Raw genomic sequence first — 6,000 nt, 5'->3', positions numbered from 1 at the left:
AAGACTCAGTGATATATATCTATGTTTGTACTCTGGTAAGAACGAAAATAATCAGTAAGGCACACAATAATTGAATATTTTCATTCCTAAATCTTTGTTGCTTGTAGAACAAGTGCTTTTGAAATGGGAAAAAGAGGTGGGAAGCTTTCCTTTGTGGAAAGTGTGGAAGTGGAAATCATAACCGGTTCCTGCCCGTGAGTGCACCTCTGCCCCCGGGAGCCAAGCTCCAGGCCCGCACATTGCAAACCGCCCGCTTCCTCCCGGAGCTCCTCGCCTGGGGTTGACTCTGGGGAGGAAGGTGTGTGCGTCACCTGTTTCTCTTAACAACTGTGACCCGTGTTCTCTCTGACCACTGTTGACTCCCTCGTGCTGCTGTCCTCCCTATGTAGTCCCCAGGCCCCGCTAACCACAGCCATAACGCGCCAGGGCCTGGAGGTGGGCAGAGCCTGGTGGGGCTGTGAGACAGCACAGAACGTAGAACAACGAGAATCTTATCGAGAGGCGCTGCTGCTGTTCAGAGTCCCTGGCAAATGTTTCATCTCGGTCCATTCAGCCTACTAGAACAAAGTACCACAGATTGGGTGGCGATAAACAGCAGAGATTTATTTTTTCACTATTCTGGAGACTGGAAATCTGAGATCAGTTGCCATTTGGGTTTGGGTCTGGCAAGGGCCTCTTTTCTATTGAGTTTATTGGTACATTTTAGGTACGCAGTACAGTTACATTCATCGCTGGAATCTTGTACCTCTACATGATGCGTCTCGGTTCTCGTTGTCCCCCGTTCCCCTCCCTCCCTTCACCACCTCACCCTTTCCTATTTACAGAGATTTTGTTTCCATTTTTCTTCTCCCTTTCTTCCTTTCCCCTCCCCTTCCCATTTCCCCTTTAGTCATTTTCTTCCTATTTCACGCTATCAATGATACCAAGCTAAAAGTGTAAATAAGGTTCAAATGGCAAGGGCCTCTTTGGGGCTGTAGACACATGGTTTCTCTTTGCTCTTTAACATGGCAGGAGGGGCGAAGGATATTTTATGACTTCTGTGAGGTTTCTTTTCACTTTCTTGATGGCACCCTTCAAATACAAAACTTCAGTTTTGATGAAGCCAATTTCTTTTTCTTTTGTCCCTTGTGCTTTTGGTGTCAAATCTAAGATAACTTTGCCTAACATCGTGATGATTCTCCTGTATTGTGTTCTGATGGTGTTATAATTTTACTCCTATATCTGTGTCTGTGATCGATTTTTGGTTAGTTTTTGTGTATGGTGTGAGGAAGGGGTTCACCTTCTTTTTGCTGTGTATGGATGTCAGGTCAGCCCAGCACAATCGGTTGAAGAAACTATTCTCTCTCTCTTCTTTTTTGTAATTATCCCTGAATGCTGCTGTTGAACATCAAATGACCATACATATCAGTTTCTAGACTCACAATTATACTCTAGGCTCATGGACTTTCAGAACTATACCAGCCCTTTCAGGTCTAGGAGTGTCCGAGTCACACAGTCAAATGCAGTCTTGGGTGTTCACCGCACCGCGTGAATAAGGGGAGGGGCAAGAGGAGCAGTGGCTCCATCCCTGGCGGGCTGCTGAGAGAGGATGCAGAGGGTCCTACCTTTTGATTTATCAAGGAAGCCAGAGATTTGTTTGTCTTTTATGGGTAAGCAATTAATTCAGCCTTAAAATGCTTACTGGCGAGAGAAATCTCACCTTTAGGCTAGAACTGGTAACTAAACCTTCAGGTTTTGGTTTCTGATGTGCTTGTGTATTCCTTGCCTAGATGAGGTTGCAGGCCTCAGGGAGTTTAAGTCACTAATTCTAGATTGCCTAATTTCTCCCTTGAGCTTAAAATGAATAAATTAATTGCCAACATTGTAGGAATTCACTATTTTACCACATTGTTTTCTTAGTACCATGGCCAGATATGGTGTTTCCTTTTAATATTATTTAAGAATGTCTTTAAGACCTAGACATATGTGTCTACTTAGGATTTCCTAGTAATAATTCTTCGCTATCATTAAAAAGGAGTCATCGACCTATTTTAGTTAGAAAAGTTTCAGTGTAAAAGGATCATTTTCTTAAAAGAGAACAAAACAGCAGGACACAGAACAAAAATGCAGTTTTCTACCAAGCTTCCCATACACACAAGTGACCGTACCTACACAGCCACCCGCACCCACACCCACACTTCACGCAAGCGAGAAGGAAGTGTGCTTTGTAGCCTCCCCTTAGTTAGCACGGTGGTAAACAAACCACAGTAGCAAGATTAGAACTCATCCCTCTCAGGTTTCTTTGCTATGCTCTGCGTCCAGAGCCCTGAGGCCCTCTTGGGGTCTACTTCTCATGCAGGCACCACTCCTGGAGGGACCTGGTCTCCCACTGCACAAAGCTCTCACTTCACGACTCTTACATTTGACTCAGTTCAACAAATGGGTGATCAGGACAGACAGGGTGCGAGGGACAGTTACGGGCTTGCTAAATGAATAAAAAGCACTGTAGCGTAGGAGACAAGGATGGTGTCAGAAAGGGGTGAGTTATAACTAAAGAGCCAGACAATAGAATCTCGTGGAACTGAGCAGTGCCTTTCAGTCAGCACTGTGCACTGCGTGGGCGTTGGCACATCCAGAATATGACACATCTGTGCACGTGTGCAGACATGCAGAGCCAAGGGACTGTTTATGCAAGGTTAAACCAGGCTGAGTAATGAAGAACCCAGCTGTCCTGAGTCTTTTACCTGCTTAACATCAGCCATCCATGTTGGATAATTGATGAAATTTTACTTTGCATTCAGTTGTCTAGAATAACCAATAATGCATAGTTTTCCAAATCTTGACAATAAACTTTATTGCCCTTCCAATTTATTTCCAAGTGGCAGAAAAAAAAATGTTTGTTTGTTTGTTTTTTTGTGGCACTGAGAATAGAACTCAGGATCTTGTGCTTGTGAGGCAGGTGTTCTGTGGCAAAGAATTTTGAAACAATCAAGAGGTTGTTTGGAAAAAGTCAAGAGCAAGATGAGCAGATCCTCTTCCTCAGCTTCACAGAAAGATACTGTGGATATTCACAGAATACTCAGCAAGCTACTGTCACTGTTTGATTTTTTTTTTTTTTATTCTTATCCCTCTGGAGAAATTCCTTGTTCCTGACTAAGTAAAGTGTCACTAGAGTGAGCCGCAGGTGCCCGGGTGAGATGTGGTGAGCGGAGGTGTACTCAGAAGCCCTTGTGGTGACAGTGGTGAGCCTGGGGACGTCAGCAGGGGAGAGGGGCCTCCCAGAGAGGAGGCTGCTGCGGGGAGGGAGCTGGGGTGAGCCGTGCACCTGCCACGGCATCTGAGAAAGGCTGGTGAGGTCAAGGAGGAGCGCAGGGGCCACAGCTCCTGAGGGTTCCAGGTGCGCTTGTGGCGGCCTCGCTGTGCTCTGTGGCTCTGCAGCTGAAGTGTGCCAGGCAAGAGCTCACGGCGGAAAAAAGTGGGATTTTGTTAGGTTACAAATTAGTTGCTATAAGAGACCCCGGAGTCAGTGTCTTAAACCAGACAAAAGGTTGTGTATCTCCCAGGCTGGGAGCTCCGAGTGGATGTTGTGGGCCTAGCTAGACTCCTCTGTCTCCCAGGACTCACGCACTGGAAAGTGGCCAAGATGGCACAACATCAGGCCGGCAGAACAGCCAGCCGAGGAGCAGTCGGAGAGGGAAGAAAGGGACCAGCTTCCTTCTGGAGGCCCCGAGCTGGCTGTTAGATGCTGCCAGAACTCAATTGTATTAGTTTCCATCAGCTACTGTAACACACGGAATTTAGTGGCTCAAAACAACAGAAACTTATTCTCTCACAGTTTCTGACGGAAAGAAATCTGGGGGACTACAGGGCTGCGCTCCCTCTGCACGCAGGGAGAATCTCCTCCTGCCCCTCTGGCTCCCCCGGTAGCAGCAGCCCCACTCCTGCCTCTCTTTGGTGGAAATCTGCTGCCTCTTTCTCACGGGGGCATTTGTGGTTGTATTTAGAACCTGCCCGCATAATTCAGGATAATCTCTTCCCTCAGATCCGAACTGCATCCAAACGGCCAGGACCCTGTTACCGTGGAAGGTCACATGCTTAGTTTCCGGGTGGAGACTGGGGTGTCTGGGGATCCGTGAGTCCATCCACCGCAGCAGACGCATGGCCACGCTAGCTCCAAGGGGCGACGGGACTCTTAGTCTTTTGCCAGAAGGCCACGCACCTTTCACAAATAGAGGGTCCTCTTACCAAATATGGAGGAGTGGGTAGTTCTTAAAGATAAGACAATCTGAATCTTAGAGCAAAAGTCTTCCCATCATCAACCCTGAATTCACTGTATTCAGTATTTTGAGGTCTAAGAGGTGGAGGAAAAATAGCTTTTCTCAGCTCCTTGTTGTTGGCTTTTCACAATTATCGTCTTTTCTTCTCTTGCGTCTTGAACAAAACCGGGTATGCAATGCTGTCACAAATTCTGATCGCTGTACCCCGAAGGCGCTTTGGACAAACACCCCCTTCACGTTTCTGTCCAGGTAGCCTGTGCTGTACACAGCTTAGATCTGGCCGATTTGTTTCCCATTGATCCAAGGTGGGCCTGAGATCTGAAGGGGTTCTTCAAAGATCATGGGTCTTTATGGAGAATAAGAGTAGAGGGTGCTATCTTCCACAGGGCTGGCTGGGCCGAGCGACAGAAACTACAAGTGCCACAGGACTAGCAGTCTTTCCACAGGATGTGAGGGCCTGCCAAAGAGCAGCACCGAACTATACGAAAAGCGAAGTGAAGCACGGGGTGGGGCAGGAAGAACGTGTTCGTGATGACATCATCCACGCACCTGGGCCCGGCCAGTCGTGAGCCGAAGCACTGAACACGTTATGTGAGCCAGCCAGTGGCCTACTTCCTGCCCCGCAGATTGGGTTCTGACCCTGGTAAGGCGGAGGCCTACTAAAAAGGTGAGGGACTTGCTAAAGAAAATACAGCAAGTTACAGGCAATTCCGAGTTTAGATTAAGGTCTCCTTCCTTTTAAGCTGCCTTATTGCACTGCCTCTCCTTTCATCTCACAGAACTCCTTTCAGTTCCACCGCAGAGCAGAAGTTTCCCAGTCACCTCAGCCAATTAAACGGTTTTTGTGTGATTTTCTCTTATCTAGTCTACAAGTTCCAACAGCTTATCAGAGAACATCACTGACGAATAGAATTTGTGACGGCATTAAATACTCTGGTTTTGCTTGGGAGATGAGAGGGGAGACAGAATGATATTTAAAAGCCAACAAGAAGTAAAGAGATTGATGGAATTTTTGTCATTGTGTCCAGCAGATTTATAATGCAATAAAAATATTCTGCAATCATTTAGCCCACATGGTTGATAATAGAGTTTTCAGTTAAAACTGTTTGTCTCTTTAAGAGGCGCCACAGCTTTTTATTTAAATAAAGGATGCTGCTAAAATGTTGAACGTGACATTTCCCCTGCAGTTCTTTTAAGATTGTTATTCGGAATAGTTCGGTTTTCAGAAATCCCAGATGAACTGTGCAGACCCAGATGAAGGATGGGATGTAGGACTTGCTCCGAGGTATGCACATCCTGGCCCAGTGACAATGGAAATGTCAACTTTGTGTTTCCATGGTAACAACAACTACTCAGATCCAATGGTGAGCCAGGAGGTGCACAGCCGTTGAGTGTCAAGAATTAATAGGTACAGAAGGTGCTGTCGTCGTCTCCCGCATGGCATCAGGGTATTCGTCCGAATTGTCCCATGCAGTTTGCCACAGAAACGCACATCAACTGTGGCGTGTTCATAGCTCAGGTACTTATCATCGCTGAAAGCCTGCTTCACAGAATTTTGAGCCTTCAGCTTCAATAAAGCAGTATACTGGCGTATTGTTGCAGGAGCTGCATCCTTGAACATAAGGAACCTTGTGAAACGTTAGAATTCAGTGGTGAGGATGAGCCGGTCCTCTTCCTGTTGAGGATGGGAAGGAAAAGAGAAAAACTAAAGTGCTTGAGAAAAGAGATGGCTCCAGAGCTGTGC

Source organism: Fukomys damarensis, unplaced genomic scaffold (assembly GCF_012274545.1).
Source record: "Fukomys damarensis isolate Sample0158 unplaced genomic scaffold, DMR_v1.0_HiC HiC_scaffold_28, whole genome shotgun sequence".
Classification (NCBI taxonomy): Eukaryota; Metazoa; Chordata; class Mammalia; order Rodentia; family Bathyergidae; genus Fukomys; species Fukomys damarensis.
Note: the sequence above shows the minus strand (reverse complement) of the source record.